Source organism: Coregonus lavaretus (genome assembly GCF_964263955.1).
Source record: "Coregonus lavaretus genome assembly, chromosome: 12".
NCBI classification, from domain to species: domain Eukaryota; kingdom Metazoa; phylum Chordata; class Actinopteri; order Salmoniformes; family Salmonidae; genus Coregonus; species Coregonus lavaretus.
Genome location: NC_139999.1, coordinates 44,846,385 through 44,863,633, shown reverse-complemented (window position 1 = coordinate 44,863,633; position 17,249 = coordinate 44,846,385). Strand labels below are relative to the sequence as shown.

The following is a 17,249-nucleotide window of genomic DNA, read 5'->3' as shown; positions in this document are numbered from 1 at the left end:
GCTCCCTCACGACGCCAGGACAGCGGAGTCACTCACCACCTTCCGGAGACACTTGAAACACCACCTCTTTAAGCAATCCTTCTACCCCCCCTTAACCCACCCCAAAGAAAGAAAAAAAAAACAAAAAAAACATATTGTAAAGTGGTTATCCCACTGGCTATAAGGTGAATGCACCAATTTGTAAGTCGCTCTGGATAAGAGTGTCTGCTAAATGACGTAAATGTAAATGTAATGTTCCACAAGTTTGGACATCACAGCAGAGCAAAGTAGAGTACAGTGCAGTACAGCACAGCAGGGTAGAGTTCAGTACAGTAGAGTATAGTACTGTACAATATACTGTACTCTACTCACTGTACTAAGGATGTGCACCTTTCCCTTTCAAGCCAATTTGATACATACAGTGCCTTCAGAAAGTATTCATATACCCCTTGACTTATTCCACTTTGTTGTGTTACAGCCTGAATTCAAAATATAAAAAAATCCCCCCTCACCCATCTACACACAATATCCCATGATGACAAAGTGAAATCATGTTTTTAGAAATATTTGCACATTTATTGAAAATTAAATACAGAAATCTCATTTACATAAGTATTCACACCCCGAGTCAATACTTTGTAGAAGCACCTTTGGCAGCGATAAAAGCTGAGTCTTTCTGGGTAAGTCTCTACTACTACTACTCTCTACTTTCAAAATTCTTCAAGCTCTGTCAAATTGGTTGTTGATCATCGCTAGACAACCATTTAAATCAAAACTGTAACTCAGCCACTCAGGAACACTGGTAAGCAACTCCAGTGTAGATTTGGCCTTGTGTTTTAGGTTATTGTCCTGCTGAAAGGTGAATTCATCTCAGTGTCAGGTGGAAAGTAGACAACCAGGTTTTCTACATTTACAATTTAGTCATTTAGCAGACGCTCTTATCCAGAGCGACTTACAGTTAGTGAATGCATACATGTATTATTATTTTTTTTTCCCATACTGGCCCCCCGTGGGAAACGAACCCACATCCCTGCCGGCCAAACCCTCCCCTACCCTGGACCAATTGTGTGCCGCCCATGGGTCTCCCAGTCGCGGCCGGCTGCGACAGAGCCTGGACTTGAACCAGGATCTCTAGTGGCACATGTATGATTTATTGTCTAAACGTTAACGATCCCAATTTCTTTTAAATGTTTAAACATCACACCCCTAGTTCGATGCGATGTGCTAAACATTTGTTGCATAACCATACATTTTCCATTCTAAATTTAAAGATGGAGCTCATTAGCGGGGGCCTGTCTGAGCTGACTTCTCTCTCTCTGTGTGTGTGTGTTTTTGTGAATGATATACATGTACAGTCGTGGTCAAAAGTTGAGAATGACACAAATACTAATTTACAAAGTCTGCTGCCTCAGTTTTGATGATGCCAATTTGCATATACTCCAGAATGTCATGAAGAGTGATCAGATGAATTGCAATTAATTGCAAAGTCCCTCTTTGACATGAAAATGAACTTAATCCCCCAAAAACATTTACACTGCATTTCAGCCCTGCCACAAAAGGACCAGCTGACATCATGTCAGTGATTCTCTCGTTAACACAGGAGAGTGTGTTGACGAGGACAAGGCTGGAGATCACTCTGTCATGCTGATTGAGTTAGAATAACAGACTGGAAGCTTTAAAAGGAGGTTGGTAATTGAAATAATTGTTCTTCCTCTGTTAACCATGGTTACCTGCAAGGAAACACGTGCCGTCATCATTGCGTCATCAAGAACTTCAAGGAGAGAGGTTCAATTGTTGTGAAGAAGGCGTCAGGGCGCCCAAGAAAGTCCAGCAAGCGCCAGGACCGTCTCCTAATGTTGATTCAGCTGCGGGATCGGGGCACCACGAGTGCAGAGCTTGCTCAGGAATGGCAGCAGGCAGGTGTGAGTGCATCTGCACGCACAGTGAGGCGAAGGCTTTTGGAGGATGGCCTGGTGTCAAGAAGGGCAGCGAAGAAGCCACTTCTCTCCAGGAAAAACATCAGGGACAGACTGATACTCTGCAAAAGGTACAGGGATTGGACTGCTGAGGACTGGGGTAAAGTCATTTTCTCTGATGAATCCCCTTTCCGATTGTTTGGGGCATCCGGAAAACACCTTGTCCGGAGAAGACAAGGTGAGCGCTACCATCAGTCCTGTGTCATGCCAACAGTAAAGCATCCTGAGACCATTCATGTGTGGGGTTGCTTCTCAGCCAAGGGAGTGGGCTCACTCACAATTTTGCCTAAGAACACAGCCATGAATAAATAATGGTACCAACACATCCTCCGAGAGCAACTTCTCCCAACCATCCAAGAACAGTTTGGTAATGACCAATGCCTTTTCCAGCATGATGGAGCACCTTGCCATAAGGCAAAAGTGATAACTAAGTGGCTCGGGGAACAAAACATCGACATTTTGGGTCCATTGAGAACTTGTGGTCGATCCTCAAGAGGCGGGTGGACAAACAAAAACCCACACATTTAGACAAACTCATAGCATTGATTATGCAAGAATGGGCTGCCATCAGTCAGGATGTGGCCCAGAAGTTAATTGACAGCATGCCAGGGCGGATTGCAGAGGTCTTGAAAAAGAAGGGTCAACACTGCAAATATTGACTCTTTGCCTAAACTTAATGTAATTGTCAATAAAAGCCTTTGACACTTATGGAATGCTTGTAATTATACTTCAGTATACCATAGTAACATCTGACAAAAATATCTCATAACACCGAAGCAGCGAACTTTGTGAAGACCAATACTTGTGTCATTCTCAAAACTTTTGACCACGACTGTACACTCACTGGCCAGTTTATTAGGTACATCCGTCTAGTACCGGGCTGTCCCCCCCTTTGCCTCCAGAACAGGGTGGAGGAGGTTTCAGAAATGTTCCACAGGGAAGTTGGTCCATGCTGACGTTTTTAGCTGAGAGGAGTGAACCCCTCTGCTGCATTAGCCTATCCGTGACAAGGATCGAAGAGTTGTGCATTTTGAGATGCCGTTCTGCATACCACTGTTGTACTGCGCCGTTATTTGTCTGTGGCCCGCCTGTAAGCTTGCACGATTCTTGCCATTCTCATTCGATGAGCTGTTTTCGCCCACAGGACTGCCGCTGACTGGATGCTTTTTGTTTGTTGCACCATTCTCAGTAAACCCTACACTGTCGTGTGTGAAAAGCCCAGGAGGGCAGCCATTTCTGAGATACTGGATCCGGAGCCTGGCACCAACAATCATACCATGCTCCAAGAAGCTTAGGTCACTCGCTTTGCCCATTCTAACGTTCAATCGAAGAGTAACTGAGTGCCTCGATGCCTGTCTGCCTGCTTTATATAGCAAGCCACTGCCACGTGACTCACTGTCTGTAGGAGCGTTCAATGTTTGTGAATGGGAGGGTGTACTTAATAAACTGGCCGGTGAGTGCATGTAGGCACCGGAGCTGAGCCACAACAGAAACTGGGCATCTACCACCCCACTATCAGATAAAGAGGGCAATGTTTGCTTTTTGTCCCCCCACTTGTGCGCTTAAGTTGACATTTCACAATGAAATTTAGGAGCACATGAGGTAATATGAGGTAATAAAGCTAGAATCCTTAATTCTTTAGGCACACTAGTGATCTTAAATAAAAAATCACACAGAAAAACAGTTACGCACATATGCGAGTAAAATTGTCACAATGTAGAGCCCTGTGTATATACACTGAGTATACCACACATTAGGAACACCTTCCTTATATTAAGTTGCGCACCCCAGTTAAGACAGTTACAATTGTATTAGCCAGATTTTGGTGTTGTTGCCATACATATGTTGGTATGTTCCAGGAAGTGTGCCTCGGGTATACAGTGCATTTGGAAAGTACTCCGACCCCTTTACTTTTTCCACATTTTGTTATATTACAGCTTTATTTTTTATTTTTTTCATCCATCTACACGCAAAACCCCATAATGACAATGCGAAAACAGGTTTTGATTTTTTTGCAAAAAAAAAAAAAAAAGTAAAACAGATATACCTTATTTAGTACTTAGACCCTTTGCTATGGACACTCTAAATTGAGCTCAGGTGCATCCCGTTTCCATTGATCATCCTTGAGAAGTTTCTACAACTTGAATGGAGTCCACCTGTGGTTAGGGCTGTTGTGGTGACCGTATTACTGCCACACCGGCGGTCACGAGTCATGAAGGCAGTCAAATTCCACATGACCGTTTAGTGACGGTAATTAGGCTTCTCCAAGCTTTGATGCTGTTGCTGGTCATTAGTAGCCTACCAAACTTGCTTACTGCCTGGTACTCAGCACTCTATTGTCCCTCTAATTACTCTGACATCAATGCAAATGTTTTCGAAAATCTAATCAAACTTAATGAGAGCCCATGAGCTCATGTTGCTCAACACTTCTATAGGCTATGCAATGGCGCGAGAAAACAGAGTGATGGCCTCTACTAAGAGGAGGATCCCATCAGCTTTCTATAGGCTAGCCCTACTATATTTATTTCTCAACTTTCCTAATATTAAGCACATTGCTTATATTTACAACAGGAGTATGGCCTACCTGGCTGGCATGAAAATACACCACAGGGAAAAGCGTCCTCCATTCGCTATTTAAGTGCACAGATTACATGTATTTTTTCCCGATGCCGCTGTTTCGATACAGGTGCATGATAATGGTCCATTCTAAAATCAAAACAATTGTCACATATTATTTATGTATAAATAATAAATGTATATGTAAAGACAAGATTAAATTAAGAATAGTCTGATGGGTGACAACACTAGCTTATCACTTGTGAATTATATACAGTGGGGAAAAAAAGTATTTAGTCAGCCACCAATTGTGCATGTTCTCCCACTTAAAAAGATGAGAGAGGCCTGTAATTTTCATCATAGGTACACATCAACTATGACACACAAAATGAGAAAAGAAATTCCAGAAAATCACATTGTAGGATTTTTTTATGAATTTATTTGCAAATTATGGTGGAAAATAAGTATTTGGTCAATAACAAAATGTTCTCAATACTTTGTTATATACCCTTTGTTGGCAATGACACAGGTCAAACGTTTTCTGTAAGTCTTCACAAGGTTTTCACACACTGTTGCTGGTATTTTGGCCCATTCCTCCATGCAGATCTCCTCTAGAGCAGTGATGTTTTGGGGCTGTCGCTGGGCAACACAGACTTTCAACTCCCTCCAAAGATTTTCTATGGGGTTGAGATCTGGAGACTGGCTAGGCCACTCCAGGACCTTGAAATGCTTCTTACGAAGCCACTCCTTCGTTGCCCGGGCGGTGTGTTTGGGATCATTGTCATGCTGAAAGACCCAGCCACGTTTCATCTTCAATGCCCTTGCTGATGGAAGGAGGTTTTCACTCAAAATCTCACGATACATGGCCCCATTCATTCTTTCCTTTACACGGATCAGTCGTCCTGGTCCCTTTGCAGAAAAACAGCCCCAAAGCATGATGTTTCCACCCCCATGCTTCACAGTAGGTATGGTGTTCTTTGGATGCAACTCAGCATTCTTTGTCCTCCAAACACGACGAGTTGAGTTTTTACCAAAAAGTTCTATTTTGGTTTCATCTGACATTCTCCCAATCCTCTTCTGGATCATCCAAATGCACTCTAGCAAACTTCAGACGGGCCTGGACATGTACTGGCTTAAGCAGGGGGACACGTCTGGCACTGCAGGATTTGAGTCCCTGGCGGCGTAGTGTGTTACTGATGGTAGGCTTTGTTACTTTGGTCCCAGCTCTCTGCAGGTCATTCACTAGGTCCCCCCGTGTGGTTCTGGGATTTTTGCTCACCGTTCTTGTGATCATTTTGACCCCACGGGGTGAGATCTTGCGTGGAGCCCCAGATCGAGGGAGATTATCAGTGGTCTTGTACGTCTTCCATTTCCTAATAATTGCTCCCACAATTGATTTCTTCAAACCAAGCTGCTTACCTATTGCAGATTCAGTCTTCCCAGCCTGGTGCAGGTCTACAATTTTGTTTCTGGTGTCCTTTGACAGCTCTTTGGTCTTGGCCATAGTGGAGTTTGGAGTGTGACTGTTTGAGGTTGTGGACAGGTGTCTTTTATACTGATAACAAGTTCAAACAGGTGCCATTAATACAGGTAACGAGTGGAGGACAGAGGAGCCTCAAAGAAGAAGTTACAGGTCTGTGAGAGCCAGAAATCTTGCTTGTTTGTAGGTGACCAAATACTTATTTTCCACCATAATTTGCAAATAAATTCATAAAAAATCCTACAATGTGATTTTCTGGATTTTTTTCCCTCAATTTGTCTGTCATAGTTGACGTGTACCTATGATGAAAATTACAGGCCTCTCTCATCTTTTTAAGTGGGAGAACTTGCACAATTGGTGGCTGACTAAATACTTTATTTCCCCACTGTATAACGTAACAGAATGTGGAAAAAGTCAGTGTGTCTGAATATAAATATCAACACTTATGCACCTGAACCTTCTGCCTCCTGAATATCTGCCCTTAAGACCGCATCTCTAAATTACTTATTTCACTGACTCTACAAGGTGTCGAAAGTGTTCCACAGGGATGCTGGCCCATGTTGACTCCAATGCTTCCCACAATTGTGTCAAGTTGGCTGGATGTCCTTTGGGTGGTGGACCATTCTTGATACACACAGGAAACTGTTGAGCATGAAAAACCAAGCAGTGTTGCAGTTGTTGACACAAACCGGTGCGCCTGGCACCTACTACCATACCCCGTTCAAAAGGCACTTACATTTTTTGTCTTTCCTTTTCACCCTCTGAATGACACACGTACAATCCATGTCTCAATTGTCTCAAGGCTTACAAATCATTATTTAACCTGTCTCATCCCCTTCATTTACACTGATTGAAGTGGATTTAACAAGTGACATCAATAAGGGATCATAGCTTTCACCTGGTCAGTCTGTGTCATGAAAAGAGCAGTTCTTCATGTTTGTATACTGACTATATAGCACAACTTTGGATTTCACCCCAGTCTCAAAATCGAATGGTTTAGACCAGGAGTGTCAAACATACGGCCCACGATCCGGCCCGTGAGGGGGTCCAATCCGGCCCACGGGTGGTTTGAGTAAAGAAATTAAAATACACAAACTCAATATACTTTCAAATGACTAAAACCAAATCAAAACTGTGTAGAAATGATATTGGACCTATATTCATACAGTTTCTTGACTGTCCAGGTCGCAAAGTCACTAGACCATCAGGGAGCATCAAATTCCAAAAACAATGGATAGAGGACAATATTTTTGACAGCAAGAAAATATAACCAATTTTCAGTGCGGCCCTCCGGACCTCGTTGAAGACCGAATGCGGCTCCCGGGGCAAAATTTGGAAGTGAACTTTTCGTTTCCTCCCGCTTTGACTGTGCAGTGCGGGTAGAAAAAGCAAATGTTGTCCTGATTATGGAATGATCAACATTCCCCTGTATATCAAGAAAATACACTGTTTAAAGCAAAACAACCTAATCTATTGCTGATGGTGAACCCTGAACAATCAAAATAACATCTAATGTAGCCTAAGCCCAGATCAGCAGGTAGGCTATATAGCCAGATGTGAGTCCTGTCTCAGGCGGTTGCTTAGGCTACTTTATTCTGGTAGAACACAATTTAACAGCGCATTTGATAATAACGTAGCAAATTACATTGATTGTCACTCAACTAATAAAGCCTAATATTGCGCAAGCCATTTTACAAATATTTGAATGCTGAAGGTTATGCGTAGCCTACGTCTCATTGGACAGCGTGCGAAGCAGCGCACAGTGCACAGTTTGACTAGGCTACTGATATTGCCTGGGTTGGTCGGCATACAAAATGACTTGTTGATCAATGACTGTCAACACAGTTACATGCTTAGTTCGACACAGTTGTCACAAAAGATGAGGTATTTTCGGAAGGTAGAAAGAAAGTAATATGAGTAAAACATTTTAGTGAACAGGCGATTCGTAACATTTGAATCGATTTTCTGACCGATGCATGCAACATTTGGAACTGTGTCAGTAAGAGCTGGGAGAGGTGACATTAACTGGAGATTGAGAGAGAGAGGCAGAAGGAGAGAGAGAGAGGGTAGAGTTGTCCAGACTCAGACTGTTTTAACACTCTTGGTTTGACCACCAGACCACAGAAAGAAAGAAAACAGTATGCCAGTGGAAGGGAGAACAGTAGCAGGTTACCCAACTGTGGTTTGGGACTATTATGATTTCCAATTGTAGCCAAATCAGTTGCAGTTATTCCGTTACAGAATTTTTGGTAACCCTGTTGCCAATTTGGTAACGGAATTAAGAGTTTTAATTACTTAAAGGGATATGCTAGCAGATACCCATACACTTCCAGTCATGGCGCTAACGCTAGTTAACATTGGCTCGCCAAACTACCTCCAACTTCCTTCATTCTGGACAGAGAGACAAAAATGGTATCCACAAGTTCATCCGACTCTAGGGAAGTAGATCAAGGTTCTCATTGCCAAAATCCTGAAGTATCCCTTTAATAATTTATGAACAAAATTGATATCAGTAAAATCCCTGTAACTAAATTGGTAGGTCTACCATTACTTGTTACTTCTGTGAAATTTCAATATTCTCCTTCCTCATGAGGGAGAGAAATTAGAAAACATCTTAAAGATATGTGGGTTTTTTGGTAACAAAATTACAAGGTAATATTTCTTAAACTTGCTGAAGGTAAACAATTTCTCCAAAACGAAATATAAGTGTTGATATTAGTTGGCAGGGGTCATTACTTCAACATTGTGTTTTGATGTATTTCTGATACCTTTAAGACTTTCTGGTAGATGTTTTCTATGACCTCTTTTCCATCTGTTTATTCAGAAATCAAAGCCTTTATGTATCTTTGCCTTCATTTCCCAAAAATATAGAATCAGCTTTCATTTGACACCCAATTTGATATGCTCCTTTGAACATCACCTGTTGGTGCTCATGGGTTCTTTTCAATGGAAATGCCCGTCTAGTTTTTATTCTGGTAGTTGTTAGTTCTCAAAGACTATCTTATTTTAAAAATATATCGCTCCATTATATTTTCTACATACTTTATATCTGGTATACACTGAAAACTTTTTCTCAATTATACTGAACAAAAAGATAAAACGCAACAATTTCAAAGATTTGACTGAGTTACAGTTCATAAGGAAATCAGTCACTTGAAATAAATTAATTAGGGCCTAATCTATGGATTTCATATGACTGGGAATACAGATATTAATCTGTTGGTCACAGATATCTTTTTTTTAAAAGTAGGAGCGTGGATCAGAAAACCAGTCAGTATCTGGTGTGATCACCATTTGCCTCATGCAGCGTGACATCTCCTTCACATAGAGTTGATCAGGCTGCTGATTGTGGCCTGTGGAATGTTGTCCCACTCCTCTTCAATGGCTGTGCGAAGTTGCTGGATATTGGCGGGAACTGGAACACGCTGTCGTACACGTCGATCCAGAGCATCCCGAACATGCTCAATGGGTGATATGTCTGGTGAGTATGCAGGCCATGGAAGAACAGGGACATTTTCAGCTTCCAGGAATTGAATACAGATCCTTGTGACATGGGACTGTGCATTATCATTCTGAAACATGAGGTGATGGTGGAGGATGAATGGCATGACAGGGCCTCAGGATCTCGTCATGGTAACTCTGTGCATTCAAATTGCCATCGTTAAAATGCAATTGTGTTCGTTGTCCATAGCTTATGCCTGCCCATGGGGCACTCTGTTCATAACGTTGACATCAGCAAACCGTTTGTCCACAGGACATCATGAAACATGGGACCAACACTTTACATGTTGAGTTTATATTTTTGTTCAGTGTATATCTTTTTTCAATCATATTTTTTGGAGTGGAGGCCACGATTTAGCAGCGGCGGCCCGTCGCTGCTAAATGAATATAGGGGAAACACTGCAAGTGCCTGCTGCACCTCCCATTGCAGCATGAATAAGTCAACATCAGCAGACATGCCCAAGCCAACCCACACAGTGGTTACTGCCTAGTCAGACTGATGAGGTGTGAAACCACACAATGCATCCTCACAGCTCTAGTCAGTGTGTGTGGTGCCACAGTAACTGCTGCTAAAGTCACTTTCTACCACTCTAAATTCCAAGCATCTGCCTCTAACCCTAGGAAGCTCTTTGCCACCTTCTCCTCCCTGCTGAATCCTCCCCCCCCCCTCCTCCCTCTCTGTGGATGACTTCATCAACCATTTTGAAAAGAAGGTTGACGACATCCGATCCTCGTTTGTTAAGTCAAATGACACCGCTGGTCCTGCTCACACTGCCCTACCCTATGCTTTGACTTCTTTCTCCCCTCGCTCTCCAGATGAAATCTTGCGACTTGTGACGGCCGGCCGCCCAACAACCTGCCCGCTTGACCCTATCCCCTCCTCTCTTCTCCAGACCATCTCCGGTGACCTTCTCCCTTACCTCACCTCGCTCATCAACTCATCCTTGACCGCTGGCTATGTCCCTTCCATCTTCAAGAGAGCGAGAGTTGCACCCCTTCTCAAAAAACCTACACTCGATCCCTCCGATGTCAACATTTACATTTTTTACATTTACGTCATTTAGCAGACGCTCTTATCCAGAGCGACTTACAAATTGGTGCATTCACCTTATAGCCAGTGGGACAACCACTTTACAATATGTTTTTTTTTTTTTTGGGGGGGGGGGGGGGGTAGAAGGATTACTTTATCCTATCCCAGGTATTCCTTAAAGAGGTGGGGTTTCAAGTGTCTCCGGAAGGTGGTGAGTGACTCCACTGTCCTGGCGTCGTGAGGGAGCTTGTTCCACCATTGGGGTGCCAGAGCAGCGAACAGTTTTGACTGGGCTGAGCGGGAACTGTGCTTCCGCAGAGGTAGGGGGGCCAGCAGGCCAGAGGTGGATGAACGCAATGCCCTCGTTTGGGTGTAGGGACTGATCAGAGCCTGAAGGTACGGAGGTGCCGTTCCCCTCACAGCTCCGTAGGCAAGCACCATGGTCTTGTAGCAGATGCGAGCTTCAACTGGAAGCCAGTGGAGTGTGCGGAGGAGCGGGGTGACGTGAGAGAGCTTGGGAAGGTTGAACACCAGACGGGCTGCAGTAATCCAGACGGGAGATGACAAGGGCCTGGATTAGGACCTGTGCCGCTTCCTGTGTAAGGCAGGGTCGTACTCTCCGAATGTTGTAGAGCATGAACCTACAGGATCGGGTCACCGCCTTGATGTTAGCGGAGAACGACAGGGTGTTGTCCAGGGTCACGCCAAGGCTCTTCGCACTCTGGGAGGAGGACACAACGGAGTTGTCAACCATGATGGCGAGATCATGGAACGGGCAGTCCTTCCCCGGGAGGAAGAGCAGCTCCGTCTTGCCGAGGTTCAGCTTGAGGTGGTGATCCGTCATCCACACTGATATGTCTGCCAGACATGCAGAGATGCGATTCGCCACCTGGTTATCAGAAGGGGGAAAGGAGAAGATTAGTTGTGTGTCGTCTGCGTAGCAATGATAGGAGAGGCCATGTGAGGATATGACAAAGCCAAGAGACTTGGTGTATAGCGAGAATAGGAGAGGGCCTAGAACTGAGCCCTGGGGGACACCAGTGGTGAGAGCACGTGGTGCAGAGACAGATTCTCGCCACGCCACTTGGTAGGAGCGACCAGTCAGGTAGGACGCAATCCAAGAGTGAGCCGCGCCGGAGATGCCCAGCTCGGAGAGGGTGGAGAGGAGGATCTGATGGTTCACAGTATCAAAGGCAGCAGACAGGTCTACAAGGACAAGAGCAGAGGAGAGAGAGTTAGCTTTAGCAGTGCGGAGAGCCTCCGTGACACAGAGAAGAGCAGTCTCAGTTGAATGACCAGTCTTGAAACCTGACTGGTTTGGATCAAGAAGGTCATTCTGAGAGAGATAGCAAGAGCGTTGGCTAAAGACGGCACGCTCAAGAGTTTGAGAGAGAAAAGAAAGAAGGGATACTGGTCTGTAGTTGTTGACATCGGAGGGATCGAATTTTGTTTTTTTGAGAAGGGGTGCCACTCTCGCTCTCTTGAAGACGGAAGGGACATAGCCAGCGGTCAAGGATGAGTTGATGACCAGTATCCCTTCTTTCTTTTCTCTCCAAAACCCTTGAGCGTGCCGTCTTTAGCCAACTCTCTCAGAATGACCTTCTTGATCCAAACCAGTCAGGTTTCAAGACTGGTCATTCAACTGAGACTGCTCTTCTCTGTGTCACGGAGGCTCTCCGCACTGCTAAAGCTAACTCTCTCTCCTCTGCTCTTGTCCTTCTAGACCTGTCTGCTGCCTTTGATACTGTGAACCATCAGATCCTCCTCTCCACCCTCTCCGAGTTGGGCATCTCCGGCGCGGCTCACTCTTGGATTGCGTCCTACCTGACAGGTCGCTCCTACCAAGAGGCGTGGCGACAATCTGTCTCCGCACCACGTGCTCTCACCACTGGTGTCCCCCAGGGCTCAGTTCTAGGCCCTCTCCTATTCTCGCTATACACCAAGTCACTTGGCTCTGTCATATCCTCACATGGCCTCTCCTATCATTGCTACGCAGACGACACACAACTAATCTTCTCCTTTCCCCCTTCTGATAACCAGGTGGCGAATCGCATCTCAGCATGTCTGGCAGACATATCAGTGTGGATGACGGATCACCACCTCCAGCGGAACCTCGGCAAGTCGGAGCTGCTCTTCCTCCCGGGGAAGGACTGCCCGTTCCATGATCTCACCATCACAGTTGACAACTCCGTTGTGTCCTCCTCCCAGAGTGCAAAGAGCCTTGGCGTGACCCTGGACAACACTCTGTCGTCCTCCGCTAACATCAAGGCGGTGACCCGATCCTGTAGGTTCATGCTCTACAACATTCGGAGAGTACGACCCTGCCTTACACAGGAAGCGGCACAGGTCCTATTCCAGGCACTTGTCATCTCCTGTCTGGATTACTGCAACTCGCTGTTGGCTGGGCTCCCTGCCTGTGCCATTAAACCCCTACAACTCATCCAGAATGCCGCAGCCCGTCTGGTGTTCAACCTTCCCAAGTTCTCTCACGTCACCCCGCTCCTCCGCACACTCCACTGGCTTCCAGTTGAAGCTCACATCTGCTACAAGACCATGGTGCTTGCCTACGGAGCTGTGAGGGGAACGGCACCTCCGTACCTTCAGGCTCTGATCAGTCCCTACACCCAAACGAGGGCATTGCGTTCATCCACCTCTGGCCTGCTGACCCCCATACCTCTGCGGAAGTACAGTTCCCGCTCAGCCCAGTCAAAACTGTTCGCTGCTCTGGCACCCCAATGGTGGAACAAGCTCCCTCACGACACCAGGACAGCGGAGTCACTCACCACTTTCCGGAGACACTTGAAACCCCACCTCTTTAAGGAATACCTGGGATAGGATAAAGTAATCCTTCTATCCCCCCTTACCCCACCCCAAAGAAAGAAAGAAAAAAATAATATATATATATATATATAGTAAAGTGGTTGTCCCACTGGCTATCATAAGTTGAATGCACCAATTTGTAAGTCGCTCTGGATAAGAGCGTCTGCTAAATGACGTAAATGTAACTAAACTGCTGTTGCCCCAAAGAGCAATGAACATGAAATATTAATACATCAAATGCCAAAGACTTGACCAAATGATAGGCTGAGGAAGACTTTTGCTTATAGAAAAAACAGACATGACGCCAAGTTGCCAAATATAGCATTATATCCTGCTTCCACAAAAAGCATGACTTGATGCTTATAGCAACGCTAACCTCTACAGTCCTATTAACTAATAAGTTAAGGGACCCTTATCACTGAGATGAACCCAGCTGGTAGCTTACCTTGCTTCACGACCGCTAAACCCATAATAAATTGAGTGATGCAATTAAGCATCTAATTGGATAGATCAACCCACTTTCTGGAGAGAGTACTATTCGCAGACCCCTTATATCCTGCTTATAGACACTGCTGGCAAACAACTGTTGCTTGCTAGTCGCTACATTTGTTGACAACGGGGGAAAAAAAATCTGACCCATCTTGACAAACCAATCCCTGCCATAGTTTACTTAAGCAATATGGCCTGATGGGGTGTGGTATATGGCCAATATACCATGGCTAAGGGCTGTTCTTTAGCACGACGCAACGCAGAGTGCCTGGATACAGCCCTTAGCCGTGGTATATTGGCAATATACCACAAACCCCCAAGGTGCCTATTGCTATTATGAACTGGCTACTAACGTAATTAGAGCAGTAAAAATAAATGTTTTGTCATAACCGTGGTATACGGTCTGATATACCTTGGCTTTCGGTCAATTAGCATTCAGGGCTCGAACCACCCAGTTTATAAGTGACCTTATAACACAGCACCATGCACTGTGGCCTATGCAACCGTTAATGTGCCGAGTGGCAAAATCTAGCCTCCCAGCTAGTCTAAAAAGACCCCCCACAGCCAGACGTGTATGTGTGTATTAAGTTTGTAAGTGTATTAAGTAAGTGTGTGTGTGTAACAGCACACCACCAGGAGAGCTGACAGGGAGACAGCGCTAGCTTGAGGGCATGGAGTACAAGGAAAAAAGGAAACTCAACTCTCCACCAGACAGACAGTGTTACCCCCTGCCATAAGGGGGGAGCAGGGGTAAAAGAGGAAAAGGGAGAGAACAGGGGAGGGAGAGACTGACAAAGAGAGAGAGAAATAAAGATTTTAAATAAGAGTTGGAGCGTTTGTGGGAGTTGAAGAGGTATTAAAGGAGACGGAGTGAGGGGGATGGACTGAAATAGCTCAGAAGGAAAGAAAGACTGAGGGAGTGTATGAGAGGAAGTGAGGTCTCAAAAAAAGAGGACTAAAATATGAGACACACAGAGAGAGAGAGAGAGATAGAGAAAGAGGCTAGATTGCTGATGAGAACATAACAGCATCATGTCTGCTCTGTATTCCGAGTGCCCTTCGGCCCAGTGTGGTCTGCTTCTCTCTGGTATCTGCTTGGGGAACAAGAGTTTAGGAGAAACAAACACTACCACAGCCATTATGCAACTGTTTCCACCAACACTACTCGACAGACAAACAAACCACAACTAGACCAACTCAAAACCTCATCAACAGCTAAAATTACGAGGGTTCACTAAAAGTTCAACCTTTAGTTGGACTGTTTCATTTTCTGTTTGTGAAGTAGGGACATGGTGGGAGCAAGTGTCAATTTGAGAGACATGTCCCTCTCCAAGTGGTATGAGCCGGAACCCTAGTCAGCCTGCAGACTGAAGGAATGAATGAATGGGTCACTGGTGGAATCTCTCTCCCAACTGGATTAGATAAGACACTGAACAAACAGTTCGCGCTGATGAAGTTGTGAAATGAGATAAGATTCTAGGAAAAATCAATATTGTGGTTAACAACTTTTGCATAACTATAGCATATACCGCACATATAGCGAGCTACAGCTTGTCATATTTAACAATAACGTCAGCACATTTTATTACAATAATGAAGAATTGTATTATTATTATTATTAAAAAGGGAAGCAGATTGTGTAATAACTGTCATAAAAGTAGCTTTCTACCGTTTACACTTGAGGTTATCGTATGTAGTTATATCATATCTTTCTCAGGTCATAAATATTCTGTCACCAAAGCAATGACATGGGATTGCGATGAAATGGGTACTTCAGTTAGTTACGCACAGTCTGAACACGTCCCAAGGATTCCAGAGAGCACGGACCGTCTGAAAACTAGACCAATGTGGTGGAAGAATCTAGTTAGGTAGGAGGATTCTTAGAATCTAGTTAGGTAGTAGGATTCTTAGAATCTAGTTAGGTAGTAACCTAGTAAAATCGAAAGCTAGCCATGTTATCGCCTGGTACTGTACTAGCCTCAGATAGTTAACTTTGTGAATGTTGAAATAGTTATTCAAGTGGGTGACCCAATGTAGTTTGTCAGCAAACTGAACGGATTGGAGTTTGATAGCTAGCAGCTAGCTGGCTAGCTAAAATAGCTTGCTTGCTAGCTAACTAATTAGCCTGTCATCTGGTTCTAATCCCTCACGTGATACTTAATCTATCCATAACACAAAAACAAATTATTTGTCCCATGCCGAGACATTAGACAAACAGTTTAGCTAGCTTGCTATCTAACTCTAAAGTGAATTAACTAGCTAGCAACCAAATGTTGATTGTGAGCTGGTTGGAGCAAGCTAGCTAGCTAAATTGGCTAGCCAAACCAATTCCTATGTCTGCTTGAACGGGCTCTGATTTGGGATAGCTAGCTAGCTAACGACCTAATGCTAACGTTAGCTGGCTAACTATAGTAGCTAGCTATGCTTAAGGCTCAGCACAGTTCTGGCAAGCTTTACGATATGCTAACGTTGGTTAAAGTCAAGTTTATATCATTTTACCTTTGTTGCATGCAAACAATTGATCCAAGCAGTAGCTAGATAGCTGAGCTAGTTGGATCCTGGACAGTCCGACTTTCGCCTGATGATGTGTTCCTCGCCTGCTCTATTCCACGTTCATTAACGTCGAAAACACGGGAACATTATTTCTGTTCAGCAGCATCACCTTTCTACTTTTCCCCGCTTCTTCTACTTGACAAACTAGAGGTGGGACATGTTTAAATTAAAATGTTACTAGCTTTGTCGCCTATTTGTTCATTCGTTGCATATCCTGAAGGTTGGTCGAATGGAGAAGGGCTTGTTATTCCCATAGTTTCTTTGGTTTTCCATCAGTCAGCTCCGCTCCGCTCCACGATCTGTCAAACCCATACGGTAGTCACTAGTTACCAAAGCCACAAGGTCATAATTATTGCTAAACCCCGCCTATTTTTTAAAACAAATTATCTTCTTAAAATCTGATTTTAAACCTAACCCTAACCTTAAGCACACTGCTGACCTGATGACTAAACCTAACCTTAAATTAAGACCAAAAAGCAAATTTTTGTTTTCAGTTTTACGATAATAGCCAATTTTGACTTTGTGCTTGTGGTAAGTAGCGACAACCCTCTGTCATACTTATGTCGGTGGTTGACATCACACCGTCCGATGAGCACGTACCACGTAGCGTAGTGTGTCACCAACGCATGTGAGTCAGTGCTTTCACCTGTATTGATTTTACGGTCCTTTGCTTTTCAGAATAAAAAAGCAAATAACAGCACGAGCAAAGTTCACGTTTAGCTTACAAAACATTTACTTAGACTTTAGGAATGAATGTGCACAGTGCTTTAAGTTAGCACATCCATATATTGAAATTCAGTCTTAGTGTGGAGAAAAAAAACATGTATAAAGGTTTAAATTCACCCAAATCATATGTTTGAGAACT

At 44.2% G+C, this 17,249-nt stretch overlaps 1 protein-coding gene across 3 annotated transcripts in view; it reads right to left on the bottom strand.

Annotated features, from left to right (window-relative positions):
• The window catches only part of LOC311138412 (peroxisome proliferator-activated receptor delta-like), a 45,709-nt gene extending 28,763 nt beyond the window's left edge, over window positions 1-16,946 (bottom strand). For 2 of the 3 annotated variants that reach the window (XM_084173083.1, XM_084173084.1), the window contains exon 1: window positions 16,331-16,945. The gene's annotated coding sequence lies outside the window, so the exon portion shown is untranslated. Of the gene's footprint in view, window positions 1-16,330 lie in introns of all 3 variants that reach the window. The other variant, XM_084173085.1, reaches the window with a different exon arrangement.
• Window positions 16,947-17,249: the final 303 nt, after the last annotated feature.